The sequence below is a fragment of the Maniola hyperantus genome, chromosome Z, assembly GCF_902806685.2.
Source record: "Maniola hyperantus chromosome Z, iAphHyp1.2, whole genome shotgun sequence".
NCBI lineage: Eukaryota > Metazoa > Arthropoda > Insecta > Lepidoptera > Nymphalidae > Maniola > Maniola hyperantus.
This window is the reverse complement of record NC_048564.1, coordinates 5,596,139-5,615,713: the sequence shown is the minus strand read 5'-3', so window position 1 is coordinate 5,615,713 and position 19,575 is coordinate 5,596,139. Positions and strand designations below refer to the sequence as shown.

The window sequence follows — 19,575 nt, the reverse complement described above, 5'->3', positions numbered from 1 at the left end:
CACATAACGACGCTAATCAGACACTATGACAGAGTCACCACAGAGTCACAGATTAATTATAGATAGGGGATTAGGGGATACTATGCACAGAGTACATTATTATGTATATGTACTTAGGTTTCACCTTAGAGTTTAGTTTAGACTTGGATGAATGATTATCTCTATGGTTTAGACCAGTTTAGACTTAGTTTAGACTATTCAAGTTTCACTAGGCAGGCGAAGGTTCGAACACTACAGATTTTTTTGTATGAGATGGATGTAGTTGTATAACACAGGTCAGTAACCACAGAATAATAACTCACTTTTCACAGCAATAATTAGTATAAAACTCAGAATGAGGACTATTAGAAGTAGCCTTGTAGCCCTATTGTGACACTTACTGTTAGAGCGAGATAGCAAAATGCATTTAAGCTCTTATTAGAACGTGACAAAATGATTATGTTCTGTCCTTATCACCGTGGCCACTTTTTTTTTTGTTTGCCAAAATGTATTTGTACGTGAGATTTTGGCAAACAACGTGAAGTGTAGAAGGAATGACATTTCACAAGTAAGTACCTCTGCTTGAGCGAGTGGGACTGAGCAGGCCACGCTAGTTACAAATCTGGACATATCTGTGGTATAAAAGCTTAATATACAGGGTTACAGGAAAATAGGACACGATCCCGTTAAGGGGTTATAGTACAGGACTTTATCTATCAAACGACCCCTAAAGTGCTTATGCAAAAGTGTATCGTTTTCGAGTTATTCAGTTTTTTATTTTTTTCTTGGTGTTTTCACTTTAAAAATTAATAAAAAAAAGAACAATGTAACTATTTCATCAGATTTTTTTATATACTTGTTAATAATAAACAGTTATAAAACAAGAAAACTCTTCAAGCATTTTAAAGTTACACCAAAAACTGTACAAGTTTTCGATTTTTAAATTTAATTCTTTGAATAACTTGCTAATTTTCTGTAAAAAATTACTATGGTACTTATCCGGCGGATTATTTTAAAAACATCTACGTTTTGTTAGCTATCCATTGGTACAAAAAATTACAGAAAAAATAATAAAATCAAAAAAAAAATTACACAACAAAGAGACCAGGTAGAAAATTCTAACAAATGCTATTTGCCAAAGAATAAAATCAGAATCAATGTAAAAACGAGTTTAATGCAAAATTGTTGAAGATTATTTTTCAATGAGGTCAAAAGGTAACATAAAATCAGTCAAGTGCGAGTCGGGCTCGCACACGAAGGAATCCGTACCATCGTACAAGAAATAACATTTGTTTTAAAGGCGGCCATTTTGTAATTTTTAGTAGGTGGTATTTGTTGTTATAGCGGATAGCGGCCATAAAAATACACATTCTGTGAAAATTTCGATGCCACTGGCAGGCGTAAAATGTTAGTACCATAGATTAATTATTATTATTGGTCTCGCTATCATTCATCTAAGGTCTCGCTACGCTCGACGCTAGGTAGCCCTAAAGTATTTTTCTTTGATTTCACGTTACTATAGCTTAATATTAATTGACATATCGTCGATTTGATCAAACATAAGGCATATTATGAATATGAGACATAGTCGCTATGGGCCCTGATAAGAAAGCTCAGAGTGGAGGCATCCATCTCTTTCCATCAGGCGATGGAAAGAGTTTCTCTAGCGATCAAATCAGAAATGAGTAGATCCGTAGGAGAACTAGAGTAACCGACAGCTCAACGGGTTGCGAAGCTGAAGTGGCAATGGGCAGGGACATAGTTCGTAAAACCGATAGAAGTTGGGGTCCCAAGGTGCTGGAATGGCGACCTCGCATCGAAAGACGCAGCGTTGGTAGTCCCCCTACTAGGTGGACAGACGACATTAGACTAGTTGCAGGCAGCCGCTGGATTCAGGCGGCGCAAGACCGTGGCGTGTGGAAGTCCCTACAAGAAACCTATGTCCAGCTGTGGACGTCTATCGGTTGATGATGATGATGAATGTTTTTTATTGCGTTTTAAATACGTTGTATATTTAAAAATAACTTTTGGTTAAATAATGATTTTTTTGCTGTTGTTTATTCTCTCTCTTTACTAGCTATGTTTCGGAACGTATCTGGGCCTGGTAACTCCATCCACATTGGCGTTTCCTAGCCAATGGGGGCGGAGTTCCCGGACCTAGATGCGATGTTTGCCTGCTTGTTTGCGTTGCTGATACGTGTCAATGTCTGAAAAGAGGAAGTAAGAAGATAATATGTTCGAGATGAATTCTTTTATGAAGAAGATAGCTGATGCTCTTCGGAACGTATCACGGCCTAACAAGTCCACCCACACTGGCGTTTCCTACTGCCAGTGGGGGCGGAGTTGCTGGACCTTGATGCGATATTTGCCTGGTTGTTCGCGTTACTGCATCATAAAGAAATATAAAGTCGGTTAAACGAAGAAAGACAGGATACAATAATTTTAATCTTTAGCTCATCGAGAAGAAAACACATTCATCATCATCATCGATGATGATGATGAATGTTTTTTCTTGCGTATTAAATACGTTGTATATTTAAAAATAACTTTTGGTTAAATAATGATTTTTTTGCTGTTGTTTATTCTCTCTCTTTACTAGCTATGTTTCGGAACGTATCTGGGCCTGGTAACTCCATCCACATTGGCGTTTCCTAGCCAATGGGGGCGGAGTTCCCGGACCTTGATGCGATGTCTGCCTGCTTGTTTGCGTTGCTGATACGTGTCAATGTCTGAAAAGAGGAAGTAAGAAGATAATATGTTCAAGATGCCACGTTTATGAAGAAGATAGCTGATGCTGTTCAGAACGTATCTGGGCCTGGTAAATCCACCCACATTGGCATTTTCTAGCCAGTGGGGGCGGAGCTCCCGGACCTTGATGCGATGTTTGCCTGGTTGTTTGCGTTGCCGATATTGTCGATATCTGACAAGAGAAATTAAGAAGATAATATGTTCTGGGTTCATGATGCCACGTTTATGAAGAAGATAGCTGATGCTGTTTGGAACGTATCTTGGCCTTGCACTTCCACCCACACTGGCATTTCCTACTACCAGTGGGGGCGGAGTTGCTGGACCTTGATGCGATATTTGCCTGGTTGTTCGCGTTGCTGCATCATGAAGAAAAATAAAGTCGGTTAAACGAAGAACTGAATTAATTTACTTACTCAAGAGGTCAATACGTGATTCGAACATGTTGCTATTTATTTCTTACTTTTTAAAATATGTGGTTTTAAAAAGTTATTTTGTTTAAATGACTATCTACGAGTATGTTTCAAATTTTAAGCTTTTAGCTCATCAGGAAGAACTTAATTTATTTACTTACTCAAGAGGTCAATACGTGATTCGAACATGTTAAAAAAAGCAAGTTGGTCTTCATGTCCTGCTATATTTTACATACAAGAGGGAGAAAGAAAACTCTATATATGTCAATGTCTGACAAGACGAAGTAAGATAATAATATGTTCGAGATGAATCCTTTTATGAAGAAGATAGCTGATGCTCTTCGGAACGTATCTCGGCCTAACAAGTCCACCCACACTGGCGTTTCCTACTGCCAGTGGGGGCGGAGTTGCTGGACCTTGATGCGATATTTGCCTGGTTGTTCACGTAACTGCATCATGAAGAAATATAAAGTCGGTTAAACGAAGAAAGACAAGATACAATAATTTTAATCTTTAGCTCATCGAGAAGAAAACACATTCATCATCATCATCGATGATGAAGATGAATGTTTTTTCTTGCGTTTTAAATACGTTGTATATTTAAAAATAACTTTTGGTTAAATAATGATTTTTTTGCTGTTGTTTATTCTCTCTCTTTACTAGCTATGTTTCGGAACGTATCTGGGCCTGGTAACTCCATCCACATTGGCGTTTCCTAGCCAATGGGGGCGGAGTTCCCGGACCTTGATGCGATGTTTGCCCGCTTGTTTGCGTTGCTGATACGTGTCAATGTCTGAAAAGAGGAAGTAAGAAGATAATATGTTCAAGATGCCACGTTTATGAAGAAGATAGCTGATGCTGTTCAGAACGTATCTGGGCCTGGTAACTCCACCCACATTGGCATTTCCTAGCCAGTGGGGGCGGAGCTCCCGGACCTTGATGCGATGTTTGCCTGGTTGTTTGCGTTGCTGCATCATGAAGAAAAATAAAGTCGGTTAAACGAAGAACTGAATTTATTTACTTACTCAAGAGGTTTATACGTGATTCGAACATTTTGTTATTTATTTCTTACTTTTTAAAATATGTGGTTTTAAAAAGTTATTTTGTTTAAATGACTATCTACGAGTATGTTTCAAATTTTAAGCATTTAGCTCATCGGGAAGAACTTAATTTATTTACTTACTCAAGAGGTCAATACGTGATTCGAACATGTTAAAAGAAGCAAGTTGGTCTTCATGTCCTGCTATATTTTACATACAAGAGGGAGAAAGAAAACTCTATATATGTTAATGTCTAACAAGACGAAGTAAGATAATAATATGTTCGAGATGAATCCTTTTATGAAAAAGATAGCTGATGCTCTTCGGAACGTATCTCGGCCTAACAAGTCCACCCACACTGGCGTTTCCTACTGCCAGTGGGGGCGGAGTTGCTGGACCTTGATGCGATATTTGCCTGGTTGTTCGCGTTACTGCGTCATGAAGAAATATAAAGTCGGATAAACGAATTCATCATGAATGTTTTTTCTTGCGTTTTAAATACGTTGTATATTTAAAAATAACTTTTGGTTAAATAATGATTTTTTGCTGTTGTTTAATCTTTGTCTTTACTAGCTATGTTTCGGAACGTGTCTGGGCCTGGTAACTCCATCCACATTGGCATTTCCTAGCCAGTGGGGGTGGAACTCCCGGACCTTGATGCGATGTTTGCCTGGTTGTTTGCGTTGCCGATATTGTCGATATCTGACAAGAGAAATTAAGAAGATTATACGTTCATTGTTCAAGATGCCACGTTTATGAAGAAGATAGCTGATACTGTTCGGAACGTATCTTGGCCTTGCAATTCCACCTACACTGGCATTTCCTACTGCCAGTGGGGGCGGAGTTGCTGGACCTTGATGCGATATTTGCCTGGTTGTTCGCGTTGCTGCATCATGAAGAAAAATAAAGTCGGTTAAACGAAGAACTGAATTTATTTACTTACTCAAGAGGTTTATACGTGATTCGAACATTTTGTTATTTATTTCTTACTTTTTAAAATATGTGGTTTTAAAAAGTTATTTTGTTTAAATGACTATCTACGAGTATGTTTCAAATTTTAAGCATTTAGCTCATCGGGAAGAACTTAATTTATTTACTTACTCAAGAGGTCAATACGTGATTCGAACATGTTAAAAGAAGCAAGTTGGTCTTCATGTCCTGCTATATTTTACATACAAGAGGGAGAAAGAAAACTCTATATATGTTAATGTCTAACAAGACGAAGTAAGATAATAATATGTTCGAGATGAATCCTTTTATGAAAAAGATAGCTGATGCTCTTCGGAACGTATCTCGGCCTAACAAGTCCACCCACACTGGCGTTTCCTACTGCCAGTGGGGGCGGAGTTGCTGGACCTTGATGCGATATTTGCCTGGTTGTTCGCGTTACTGCGTCATGAAGAAATATAAAGTCGGATAAACGAATTCATCATGAATGTTTTTTCTTGCGTTTTAAATACGTTGTATATTTAAAAATAACTTTTGGTTAAATAATGATTTTTTGCTGTTGTTTAATCTTTGTCTTTACTAGCTATGTTTCGGAACGTGTCTGGGCCTGGTAACTCCATCCACATTGGCATTTCCTAGCCAGTGGGGGTGGAACTCCCGGACCTTGATGCGATGTTTGCCTGGTTGTTTGCGTTGCCGATATTGTCGATATCTGACAAGAGAAATTAAGAAGATTATACGTTCATTGTTCAAGATGCCACGTTTATGAAGAAGATAGCTGATACTGTTCGGAACGTATCTTGGCCTTGCAATTCCACCTACACTGGCATTTCCTACTGCCAGTGGGGGCGGAGTTGCTGGACCTTGATGCGATATTTGCCTGGTTGTTCGCGTTGCTGCATCATGAAGAAAAATAAAGTCGGTTAAACGAAGAACTGAATTTATTTACTTACTCAAGAGGTCAATACGTGATTCGAACATGCTGCTATTTATTTCTTACTTTTTAAAATATGTGGTTTTAAAAAGTTATTTTGTTTACATAACTATCAACGAATATGTTTAAAATTTTAAGGTTGTAGCTCATCAGGAAGAACTGAATTTATTTACTTACTCAAGAGGTCAATACGTGATTCGAACATGTTAAAAGAAGCAAGTTGGTCTTCATGTCCTGCTATATTTTACATACAAGAGGGAGAAAGAAAACTCTATATATGTCAATGTCTGACAAGACGAAATAAGATAATAATATGTTCGAGATGAATCGTTTTATGAAGAAGATAGCTGATGCTCTTCGGAACGTATCTCGGCCTAACAAGTCCACCCACACTGGCGTTTCCTACTGCCAGCGGGGGCGGAGTTGCTGGACCTTGATGCGATATTTGCCTGGTTCTTCATGTAACTGCATCATGAAGAAATATAAAGTCGGTTAAACGAATTCTTCTTTTTCTTGCGTTTTAAATACGTTGTATATTTTAAAAAACTTTTGGTTAAATAATGATTTTTTTGCTGTTGTTTATTCTCTCTCTTTACTAGCTATGTTTCGGAACGTATCTGGGCCTGGTAACTCCATCCACATTGGCGTTTCCGAGCCAATGGGGGCGGAGTTCCCGGACCTTGATGCGATGCTTGCCTGCTTGTTTGCGTTGCTGATACGTGTCAATGTCTGAAAAGAGGAAGTAAGAAGATAATATGTTCAAGATGTCACGTTTATGAAGAAGATAGCTGATGCTGTTCAGAACGTATCTGGGCCTGGTAACTCCACCCACATTGGCATTTCCTAGCCAGTGGGGGCGGAGTTCCCGGACCTTGATGCGATGTTTGCCTGGTGGTTTGCGTTGCCGATATTGTCGATATCTGACAAGAGAAATTAAGAAGATAATATGTTCTGGGTTCAAGATGCCACGTTTATGAAGAAGATAGCTGATACTGTTCGGAACGTATCTTGGCCTTGCACTTCCACCCACACTGGCATTTCCTACTGCCAGTGGGGGCGGAGTTGCTGGATCTTGATGCGATATTTGCCTGGTTGTTCGCGTTGCTGCATCATGAAGAAAAATAAAGTCGGTTAAACGAAGAACTGAATTTATTTACTTACTCAAGAGGTCAATACGTGATTCGAACATGTTGCTATTTATTTCTTACTTTTTAAAATATGTGGTTTTGAAAAGTTATTTTGTTTACATGACTATCAACGAGTATGTTTAAAATTTTAAGGTTGTAGCTCATCGGGAAGAACTGAATTTATTTACTTTCTCAAGAGGTCAATACGTGATTCGAACATGTTAAAAGAAGCAAGTTGGTCTTCATGTCCTGCTATATTTTACATACAAGAGGGAGAAAGAAAACTCTATATATGTCAATGTCTGACAAGACGAAATAAGATAATAATATGTTCGAGATGAATCGTTTTATGAAGAAGATAGCTGATGCTCTTCGGAACGTATCTCGGCCTAACAAGTCCACCCACACTGGCGTTTCCTACTGCCAGCGGGGGCGGAGTTGCTGGACCTTGATGCGATATTTGCCTGGTTCTTCATGTAACTGCATCATGAAGAAATATAAAGTCGGTTAAACGAATTCTTCTTTTTCTTGCGTTTTAAATACGTTGTATATTTTAAAAAACTTTTGGTTAAATAATGATTTTTTTGCTGTTGTTTATTCTCTCTCTTTACTAGCTATGTTTCGGAACGTATCTGGGCCTGGTAACTCCATCCACATTGGCGTTTCCGAGCCAATGGGGGCGGAGTTCCCGGACCTTGATGCGATGCTTGCCTGCTTGTTTGCGTTGCTGATACGTGTCAATGTCTGAAAAGAGGAAGTAAGAAGATAATATGTTCAAGATGTCACGTTTATGAAGAAGATAGCTGATGCTGTTCAGAACGTATCTGGGCCTGGTAACTCCACCCACATTGGCATTTCCTAGCCAGTGGGGGCGGAGTTCCCGGACCTTGATGCGATGTTTGCTTGGTGGTTTGCGTTGCCGATATTGTCGATATCTGACAAGAGAAATTAAGAAGATAATATGTTCTGGGTTCAAGATGCCACGTTTATGAAGAAGATAGCTGATACTGTTCGGAACGTATCTTGGCCTTGCACTTCCACCCACACTGGCATTTCCTACTGCCAGTGGGGGCGGAGTTGCTGGATCTTGATGCGATATTTGCCTGGTTGTTCGCGTTGCTGCATCATGAAGAAAAATAAAGTCGGTTAAACGAAGAACTGAATTTATTTACTTACTCAAGAGGTCAATACGTGATTCGAACATGTTGCTATTTATTTCTTACTTTTTAAAATATGTGGTTTTGAAAAGTTATTTTGTTTACATGACTATCAACGAGTATGTTTAAAATTTTAAGGTTGTAGCTCATCGGGAAGAACTGAATTTATTTACTTTCTCAAGAGGTCAATACGTGATTCGAACATGTTAAAAGAAGCAAGTTGGTCTTCATGTCCTGCTATATTTTACATACAAGAGGGAGAAAGAAAACTCTATTATTATATACTCTATTCGTCTTGTCAATGTATGACAAGACGAAATAAGATAATAGTATGTTCGAGATGAATCGTTTTATGAAGAAGATAGCTGATGCTCTTCGGAACGTATCTCGGCCTAACAAGTCCACCCACACTGGCGTTTCCTACTGCCAGTGGGGGCGGAGTTGCTGGACCTTGATGCGATATTTGCCTGGTTGTTCGCGTTACTGCATCATGAAGAAATATAAAGTCGGTTAAACGAATTCATCATCATCATCATCGATGATGATGATGAATGTTTTTTCTTGCGTTTTAAATACGTTGTATATTTAAAAATAACTTTTGGTTAAATAATGATTTTTTTGCTGTTGTTTATTTTCTCTCTTTAGTAGCTATGTTTCGGAACGTGTCTGGGCCTGGTAACTCCATCCACATTGGCGTTTCTTAGCCAATGGGGGCGGAGTTCCCGGACCTTGATGCGATGTTTGCCTGGTGGTTTGCGTTGCAGATATTGTCGATATCTGACAAGAGAAATTAAGAAGATAATATGTTCTGGGTTCAAGATGCCACGTTTATGAAGAAGATAGCTGATGCTGTTCGGAACGTATCTTGGCCTTGCAGTTCCACCCACACTGGCATTTCCTACTGCCAGTGGGGGCGGAGTTGCTGGACCTTGATGCGATATTTGCCTGGTTGTTCGCGTTGCTGCATCATGAAGAAAAATAATGTCAGTTAAACGAAGAACTGAATTTAATTAGTTCCTCAAGAGGTCAGTACGTGATTCGAACATGTTGTTATTTATTTCTTACTGTTTAAAATATGTGGTTTTAAAAAGTTATTTTGTTTAAATGACTATCTACGAGTAAGTTTCAAATTTTAAGCTTTTAGCTCATCGGGAAGAACTAAATTTATTTACTTACTTAAGAGGTCAATACGTGATTCGAACATGTTAAAAGAAGCAAGTTGGTCTTCATGTCCTGCTATATTTTACATACAAGAGGGAGAAAGAAAACTCTATATATGTCAATGTCTGACAAGACGAAGTAAGATAATAATATGTTCGAGATGAATCGTTTTATGAAGAAGATAGCTGATCCTTTTCGGAACGTATCTGGGCCTAGCCAGTCCACCCAGACTGGCGTTTCCTACTGCCAGTGGGGGCGGAGTTGCTGGACCTTGATGCGATATTTGCCTGGTTGTTTGCGTTGCCGAAATATGTCGATATCTGACAAGAGAAAGTAAGAAGATAATATGTTCAAGATGCCACGTTTATAAAGAAGATAGCTTATGCTGTTCTGAAAGTATCTGGGCCTTGCAGTTCCACCCACACTGGCATTTCCTACTGCCAGTGGGGGCAGAGTTGCGGGACCTTGATGCGATATTTGCCTTGTTGTTCGCGTTGCTGCATCATGAAGAAAAATAAAGTCGGTTAAACGAAGAAAGACAAGATACAATAATTTTAAGCGTTTTGCTCATCGGGAAGAACTGAATTTATTAACTTACCTACTCAAGAGGTCAATACGTGATTCGAACATGGCAAGTGGGAGTCAGAAGATAATATTCAAGATGCCATATTTTGTGTGCAAAAGGAATATAGATGGTATTCTTCCGATTGTATCTGGACTTGGTAACTCCACCACTGTTGGCGTGTCTTTGCTTACGTGGGTAAAGTTACCACTCCTAGATGCAGCGTTCACCTGGTACCTGATGACACATCGTGAAGAAAATGCAGTCGGTCAAGTTAATTATTGAAAAATTACTACAGATTTTTTTTTTCTTTTAAGTAGGTACCACGTTTTAAAACTGGATTAATCATCTCGCAACGTGTTACTATTATTTTTAGTTGTGTAGTCCGTTTTAAAAATGTGGTAGTACCTATAGTAATTCTAATTTTATTACATCTATTTAACTAAGTAGGTCAATAATTATAATTGATGTTGTTTTCTTTTTAGTTATATTATTTACTAGCAGTTGCCCGCGACTTCGTATGCGTAAAATTTCTGGCAAAAGGCCTCACTTACCAACTCACTCAGTCTCACCTTAAGGCACGGAACCCAGAATACCTAAATGCCAATTTTTCATATCTCTAACTTCAAAAACATGGATTTTCATATAACCTTTCTTGAGAGTGAATTTTCGCAAAATCTTTTTTTGGGGGATATTTACCTACTTACCCCTTTAAAAAAGCCTAACTTCCAAATGTCAAGTTAGCAACAATTGAAATTCTCCCTTACAAACCTTCATCCCCTATTTTACTACCCTTAAGAGGTGATTTTCCAAAATAACTTTAGCTTACTGGCGATTGTCAATAGTTAAAACTTCCCCTTATAAACTTTTCCCCTCCTATTTTACCACCCTTCGGGGGGGATTTTCTGAAACTACATATTCATGAATGTATTATTTAAAGCTAATAATCTAAATGTCGATTTTCACGTCTCTACCTTCAAAAACATAGGACTTTCGTATAACCTTCCACCCCCCATTTCACCCTCATACATGAAGTAAACATACCTTCCAAATTGTAAGTTTGTAGGCTTCATAGTTCCTGAGATTTTGTGATTAGTCAGTGAGTAAGTGAGTGAGTGAGTGAGTGGTACTTCTCTTTTATATATTTATATAGATTTATTGATGTCTCTCTCTCTTCACGCTTCATTAAATTATGTTAGTAGTTACCTACTTAGTTACCTATGTTTAATAAGTATGTAAAATTTAAAATTTAAAAATGTCTAGCATGATGCTAGCATGTCGAATGTTAGTTTAAAACATCGATATACCTAAATGACAAGATATGCTTCAGCTATGATATCAGGTTTGAGGAGTTCGGACTTGGAGTGTGGTGAATGAGGCCGTTGCTAGATAGGTACCTAAAATATCAAAAACAAATAAACAGAGAGACAAGAAAGCGAGTTTACATTGCATTGTCATCCAATTTCAATCTTTAGTCGACGTCAGCTCGACTAGTTTCGAACCCATCCGGGGGCCTTTTTCAAGGGAGTCAGTTCGCGCACGCGTCGCGGTTGTGACGGCGAGCTGCGCGTGCGGCTACCCGTAGCGCCCGTTGTCCAATCTATGTTTTAAATTTCAAGTCGCTAGGTCATCGGGAAATCAGTTTAAAATCGATTTTGCCGACGAGCAAAACTCACAAACAATCAGACAAGAAAGTTCCAATGCCGAGCTATGTTTATCAACTCTCTAACTTATTGGGAACTTAATTTTAAAATGGGAAAATTTATAATGGGAAGTGACAAACAAACAGACCGACAAGAAAGCGACTTATAATATTTAAACGTGTTAAAACTTAAAATTAGAAAAGTTTAAACAGGTTTTTTTGTCCTGGTAACATTTAAAACTACTTTGCAAATATGGCGTAGATTTCAACAAAATGCAGTGGTAGTTAAATTTATACAGTTGTCAATTCAGAATTTTAAATAAAAAGACATGTATCTAGGATAAGACTCATCTCTGTGAATAAAACGAAGTTTTAACGTGAAATGTGAATATTACGCAATGTAGGTAAAAGGAAAAAATGTATATTTATTACATGCGTATCAAAATCACTAGGTACCTACTGACATTTTCTAATTTCTACCCATTTATTGTATCTTAAATATCATAAATAATTTACCAATTGTTTTTCTATAACAGCAATGTCATGTAGGTATACCTAACATTAATTGTTTACTGAGTACCTGTTTCGTCAAGACATAATAATATCAATTGGTTTTTACACCAGTTTTTTCCTAGATATATTTGTAAGTAGGTATTAATATTTTGGTTATTATGTTATTCCTTCATACACAAGCTGATTGTTATTTGTAGGGAAATGTTTAGGAATTGATACTAGTGTAATTAAAGTAAGTAGAGTTTAAGAATGTTTTGTAATGCAATAATATTAGAGACTAATAGGTGAATTGTGACAGTTTAAGCATAATGTGTGTTTCAAGAGTAGACATGGACTCGGTCAAGATACAGCGGATTCAGGTGAGAACATGCTTATTTATCAAACCTATGTTACAACTTATACTTAAGTAATATTCACAAGATTGACACTTTTCCACCAAACCTGACCTATTAAGATTTCCTATAAATTCAGTTATTTCAATGAAAGTTACTTAGTGGTTCATTACTTAAATTGCTACTACTTATTTACTTTATGTGTACATCTGCAATTACTCTCTAACTACGATATTTGAAGTTATAATATTATGTTATGTAATAGGTCTTGTTTATTATTAAAACAATCTTCACATTTCAAATGCTTTTATATTAAAACTAGTTTATGTTCGCGACTTCGTCTGCGTGGACTGAACAAATTTCAAACCTCTATTTCACCCCTTTAGGGCTTGAACTTTCAAAAATTCTCTCTTAGCGGATGCCTATGTCATAATAGCTATCTGCATGGCAAATTTCAGCGCGATCTGTCCAGTAGTATGAACTGTGCATTGATAGATCAGTCAGTCACATTTTCCTTTTATATATTTAGTTGAAATTTAGCTGATAACTACTTATCTACCATATTACTTACTGTAATACTATCATATTGATTCATAAAGCGATTCACATGCAACTAAGATCCAATGGGATCGAACCGTCTTCGAATTGTGTGTTTTTATGCTGTTTATCAAACAGCATTTGTTGTAGGGAAAAATCAGGCACGACCTTTCTTTTGAAGTGAAAAGTGTATTATAACTAATTTTATTTCTTACTTGACTACTGATACTTAACTAACATTAGTATTTGTTTGGCTCAGGGCCATTATACATAATACATATTATTTGTGAATTTGAAGTAATTATGTACATTTATTTCATTGATAGTGCATTGTGGTGATAGCCTAGTGGTTAAGACATCCACCTTCTTTTCGGGAGACTGGGGTATTGATACCAGGTACACATTTCTAACTTTTCTGAGTTATGTGCATTTTAAGTAATTATTAAATATCACTTGCTTTAACGGTAAAGGAAAACATCGTGAGGAAACCTGCATGCCGGAGAGTTCTCCATAATGACCTCAAAGGTGTGTGAGGTCTACCAATATGCGCATGACCAGTGTGGTAGACTATGGCCATACACTTCTCACCCTGAGAACAGACCCGTGCTCTGCAGTGAGCCGGTGATGGGTTGATCATGATCATGTACATTTATTTCATAGCCATCCACCTTCTTTTCGGTAGGTTGGGGGTTTTTAAAACAATTAAATATCACTTGCTTTAATGTTGAATAAAAAACATTATGAGGAAATCTGCATGCCTGAGTGTTCTTCATGTTCTCAAAAGTGTGTGAAGTCTGCCAATCAGCATTGGGTCAGTGTGGCAGACTACGGCCTAAACCTCACTCTGAGAGGAGAACCATGGATAGTAGGTCAGTAATGGGTTGAACACGATAATGATGAAGATTTCATAGACATAGACACTAGCATAGCCATAGCTGATAGATGACAGACGGACGAGTGTTCTATAATATAGAGGTTATTGTTTCAAGTAAGTACTTAGCAAGATTATCCAAGTACATTCTGAGAACTTGATCAGTCAAATATTATGGGAATAATTTTAATGCGCTGTTATTCATATCACAGATTAAGCGAAAAAAACTTAATATATTTTATTATATAAAAGTCGTTTACGCGTATGCTTTATGCAGCATTTTGTTGCTGTTTCATCACTGATAACTAAACATAGGATTTAACACCTCTAGAACTTGCGGTTTTTCATTAAATCTAAGTTTAAGTCACAATGATTCTAGGTTATATGCAATTTACCTATAATATTGTGAAACTAATAAAAACATCCGAAAGTAAAAATCACAATTTTTATTTTTTAAGTGGTTATTTAATACTAGGATAATTATCATTAATTTGTATTGTGTGTAAATTGGTGGGTCAGGATCTGTCATTCTCCTTTGTCGTGTAGGCTAGGAATTGCAATAATAGCCTCAACTGGTGACAGAAGGGCTGGCTCATTTTTTGCGCAGCGGATCAGCCTGGCTGTCCAGCGCGGAAATGCAGCCAGTATTCTTGGCACCATTCCACGCGTTCATGATTTATATAGTAATTAGATAAGGCTAGCTTTAAGTTTTATAATATATGAGAAATATATAAACAATAGAAACATTAGGAAATTGGAAATCCACCCTCCCTCATCCATCCACAATCCCTCCACCCCCTCGTATGGGGGAAGGATGTCTGTAAAGTCTGTCTAATGCTGAAATTTTCAGGATCAGGTCTGCCAAGGACAAGTCCTTGGCAGTCATCAAACGTACCAAGTATGAATTATTGTCTAGCTCTCAGATTTCAGCTTTATCGGAGGTATGTGTTTTTCGGAACTTTATCAACTTTTTGTCCCGGAAAATCAAAAACTTCCCACGGAATTTTTAAAAACTTAAATCCAACTTAATAATGGCCCGGGCATCATCTATTTGGTACAGAGATAGCTTGCATCCTGGAAATGGTGAAGGGCAAATTTTTTATCACAGAAAACAAAGAGTACCTACCTGCGGGATTTTTACAAAACCTAGGTATATACACGCGGACGAAGTCGTGGGCATCATCTTGTTTGTTATAAAAATGCTTAAATTATGTGGACTGCAAGCTCCAGATTTTGTTGTTTTCAGAAGTTGAATTAACTAACCCCGGAGCCTTCTTCATTCATCATTATCATGATCTACCCATCGCCGGCTCACTACAGAGCACGGGTCTCCTTTCAGAGTGAGAAGGGGTTTGGCCATAGTCTACCACGCTGGCCATGTGCGGATTGGTAAACTTCACACACCTTTGAGAAGATTATGAAGAACTCTCAGGCATGCAGGTTTCCTCACGATGTTTTTCTTCACCGTTAAAGCAAGTAATATTTAATTAATTAAAACGCACATAACTCCGAAAAGTCAGAGGTGCGTGCGTGCCCGGGATCGAACCCCCGACCTCCAATTAGAAGGCGGACGTCCTAACCACTAGGCTATCACATGCCTTCTTCATTATATTAATTGAAAGTTAAGTTTTGTTGTTAGTTTAAAAAAATGCGTTTTGGATGCATTGTAAAGATCGATCTCTTTGTTATAAAATAACCTGCAATAAGGTGCGTCTATTTTTCCATAGTTGTGTACTTTTTCTGCAATAATTAACTATTCCTCGAGTTGGTCGCGTGCATGTAGCACATTTAATCTTTATTGTAATTTCCGTGGTAAAGGCAGCTCCATTTGGCTAGCGGCGGATACGGAAATGCGAATACCTGCTTGAGTAGGTATATTACCAACCTAAGGATATTACGCAAGAATATCTATGTTGTCGTATTTATTTGCTTCAGGTATTTTTACTTGTTCAGTATAAACTTACTCTAAATATTATATAAAAGGTAAAGGTGACTGACTGACTGACTTACTGATCTATCAACGCACAGCCCAAACTACTGGACGGATCAGGCTGAAATTTGGCATGAAGTAGCTATTATGACGTAATCATCCGTTAAAAAATGATTTTTGAAAACTCAACCTCTAAGGGGGTGAAATAGGGGTTTGAAATTTGTGTAGTCCACGCGGACGAAGTCGCGAGCATAAGCTAGTTAAGTATAAAAGAAGAATACTGGGTTGATTTCTGTATCTGTTAAATACACAGAAAATATTGTGGGCTGGGTTCGTCATCAATGGTTAAATAAGCGTATTTTGAAAATTTAAATTGGATGAAGCATAATTGATGAAACTGATTTGAATGCAACTCAGCTAACATTTCGGATAGTCTTTATTATTATTCCAAAAAGCAATGGGACTCTTTCTAGATAGAGAATGAAAACTTGTATTCGTTTTCCGTCAGTTAAAAAATGAGAATTAAGTACTATTTTTTGAGCTAGTAAGAAGTTAGCGAATGTTTTTTTATTAATATCGTTCAAGATCTAATAGGTAGCAAGTACTGTTGACAATATTATTCATTTTTGTTGTTGAAAATCAAATAGATATAAATAAGCTCTTAAACAAGCCAGCAAGCTCACCCTAAAAATAAACTCAAGTGTGATGTCACATTATAACAAGTGGTACACATTGGTCTATACGCGACTGAGTATGACATCAGTTTTGTCTGCCATTATCATCTGTTTCGACTCGGAATTAGGTATTTCTAATCCGACAATTCTTGTGATTCACCGATTTTGTAGAGATTTGTATTGTTACTTCCTTGAAATATTTCGATATTGTGATCGAGGTTAGTTTTTTTTATTGTCTTCATTCAGTCTTCATCATTTCATTTCATGTCATTATAGTAATTATTATGGATCATAGTATTGACATAGTCAGTAGGTATTCTGTACTATTTGTTACTAACTCAGAATACCTATTAGAATAATTTAATGAAGTACCTACTAATTTTTAACCTGTATCCAAGTAGGTATTTGATGCCTTTGGAACGTTATTCCATTCTATGTTATTTTAACTAACTAACTAACGCCGAAAAGGCGCCGCTAAGAGTTGCATATTTTTTGCAAGAGATTTCTTTGTATAATTTTTTGAAGAAGCTTTATATAGAGCCTATAGAATCTAATATATAGAATCTGTATAAAATCTTAGTTTGGATAGATAGCGCGAACAATGCAATGGCTAAACTAGACATTTACTTAATTAGATCTTCGAGATTATAATTTCTGTACTAAAGTAAATTTAGAGCTGGTCGGCCTTGACATTCAATTAGGTTTGAAGCTGCGTATTTTTACTCTACTACGAAATGAATTTTAATAAAACTAAGTACCTAAGGTACCTAAGATAAAACTTAATGACATCCTGCTCTGCCTCTTATAAAAAATCATTTACCTAATTTTCTTTTTCTCTTGGAAAAATCCTTCCGAAATTCTATCTATTGGCAGGGCGTGTACGACTTGCACGGACCAAAACAATCTCCTCATGTCTCCAGGTCAGGCCGAAACCTCAATTACATTACTTCGTGCTGATCATTTAGCTGTTCTCACGCTTCTTCTTTATCTCTCGTTCTCTATCCTTTTTCCGCATTATAATTGCCTACACGCCACGCGCACCTATTATACTTTTGCCACTCGTCTTCACTCTCTAGCATGTGCGTCATCAAATTCCAGGCATCTCCTCGCTCACTCCCTGCGCCACCAACCCCAGGTCTATTGAATTTTCTACTACGTATTTTTTATAATTTTTTAGTGTTTTACCTACACTTCAAGGAAATTACTAAAATTTCTACTAAGTAATTTGATGATTACAAAAGGCCAATTCTTAATTCATATCAACATTATGTATTTATTTTAGACTCAGTCTCAGCGAATTTTTGCGTTTGCAACTAGATACCTACTCAATTAGGGGTGGACGGCGATAGATAAGAACTTGAAATTGTGTGACAACCTCGCTACGCTAACTCAAATTGGTAGATGTCTAGACGCACCTAACTAGTCGAATGGACGCATGGACGCAACGTTAACTCAGTTTACCCATCAGGTAGTAGTTATTTACACTTGCACACTGTACAGGCGCGTTCGTGTTGATTATAATTACGAACACGATTCTCACGTTGCTATGATGACCGTTTATTACGTCGTTAAGTGCGTCACTAGTGTTTTTAGCACAGTGCCAATTAATTATTGCTGACAGAGAAAATGAATCACTCCAATGCCTGAAGCATGTGGCCTGTTCGACGTCCAAATGACGTTTCGTCTATATGTAGATAAGCAGTGTTTTTCATATATATAACTGGTCTCGCAGTCGAGTCTACAGGAAATGTAAGGCCGTCGACGAATTCTATAAATCGTAGCATACACTCAGCTAGTTTATTTCATATTTCTAGTAGCGAGTAGCGACTGGTCGCTGCCAGTCAACTGAATATTTGATTATATAAAATTCCTTTTCAAAATCACAATAAGTATATTTTTCACAAAAACTATACAGGAGTAATTCGAGAAAATCTTTGAAATTACTATTCGGGATGTGCTCTTTTAGTTTCACCAGCGATTGAGTATAGTAGATGTAATTGCGTCTCGCCTGGAAATGAGCCAGCTCGTAGAGACGTTGATCTACTGTGACTCGATTGTGACGCCGAATATTTTTAATGTAATAGCGCAACACGTTCTTGTGCCAAATGTAAAGTTCAGTTCACCAACGCTAATTTGGCCATTGACATAAAGTGATGACAGCTAATGATGCTGTGTATGCTACTAGCTCATGCCCACCATCGTTCTTGAATCGTGCCACGTACGTCGATAGTACTATGTGAAAAACTTCACGCAAGTGCCGACTGCGATTGTACAAAGTTTTTGCATTTTCTTTAGTTCTTTTATTGCTTTTCTTTTCTGTTTAGCATCATCCGCTTCTTTTTTAATAGTTTCTTCCAATTACCTTTGGAAAACCATTAAAAAAAACAAAGCCCCTATACATTTATGAAAACAAACAAGTCCGTATCTGTTGTCGTGGTAGTTGACACAAATAGGTTACACCGTATCTGTGCTGGTGATATTTAGACAATAAACACGAATCACAAAAGTGAAGTACAAAAATGCCAAGCTATAATTACAAAAACAGTTTTTTGTAATTAAATAAAAATCGCACCGTTTGTTTAGCCAGTCACTATAATTGATCATCATCATGACGGCGCATCATCATGCACTAGTGGGATCCTGATTCAGTCAGTTGTCTCGCCATATAAAGCCGCTACCCCTGTCTTGCCTCCCTCTCCACTACCTATTGCACTCGAAATTTAAACCTTTGAATATCTTGAGCATTAAAATAATTTTAACTAGCTAATGGAATTTGACAAACAGAGACCGACTGTTTCATTCAAACTTTAAATTAAATTAAGAGTTAGTTGGCGCTGGTAGAGTCCGTAACTCGTTTAAATGTTTGTATACTAGTTTGTAACTGTCCTATGATTACTTTTGCTTTGAAAACTAATTAATTATATCTAATTAAATAAAGAGGAACTTCATCGTTTTGAGCAATCCTATTAACTGATGTAAGGTCTAGTGTCGCTTGCATTTAGCTGCGTCC

The 19,575-nt window shown here is 37.3% G+C and overlaps 2 protein-coding genes across 4 annotated transcripts in view; both read left to right on the top strand.

Moving 5' to 3' along the window:
• The window catches only part of LOC117995897 (neuronal calcium sensor 2), a 101,381-nt gene that overhangs the window by 4,127 nt on the left and 77,679 nt on the right, over positions 1-19,575 (top strand). The window contains exon 1 of one of the 2 annotated variants that reach the window (XM_034983918.2): positions 12,325-12,580. The exons of the other annotated variant lie outside the window; for it this stretch is intronic. The gene's annotated coding sequence lies outside the window, so the exon portion shown is untranslated. Of the gene's footprint in view, positions 1-12,324; positions 12,581-19,575 lie in introns of those variants that run through there. 2 annotated transcript variants of the gene reach the window in all.
• Nca (neurocalcin homolog) overlaps positions 11,934-19,575 on the top strand; it is a 103,463-nt gene continuing 95,821 nt past the window's right edge. Inside the window, exon 1 of one of the 2 annotated variants that reach the window (XM_034983915.2) lies at positions 11,934-12,112. The gene's annotated coding sequence lies outside the window, so the exon portion shown is untranslated. The remainder of the gene's footprint in view (positions 12,113-19,575) is intronic. The other variant, XM_034983914.2, reaches the window with a different exon arrangement.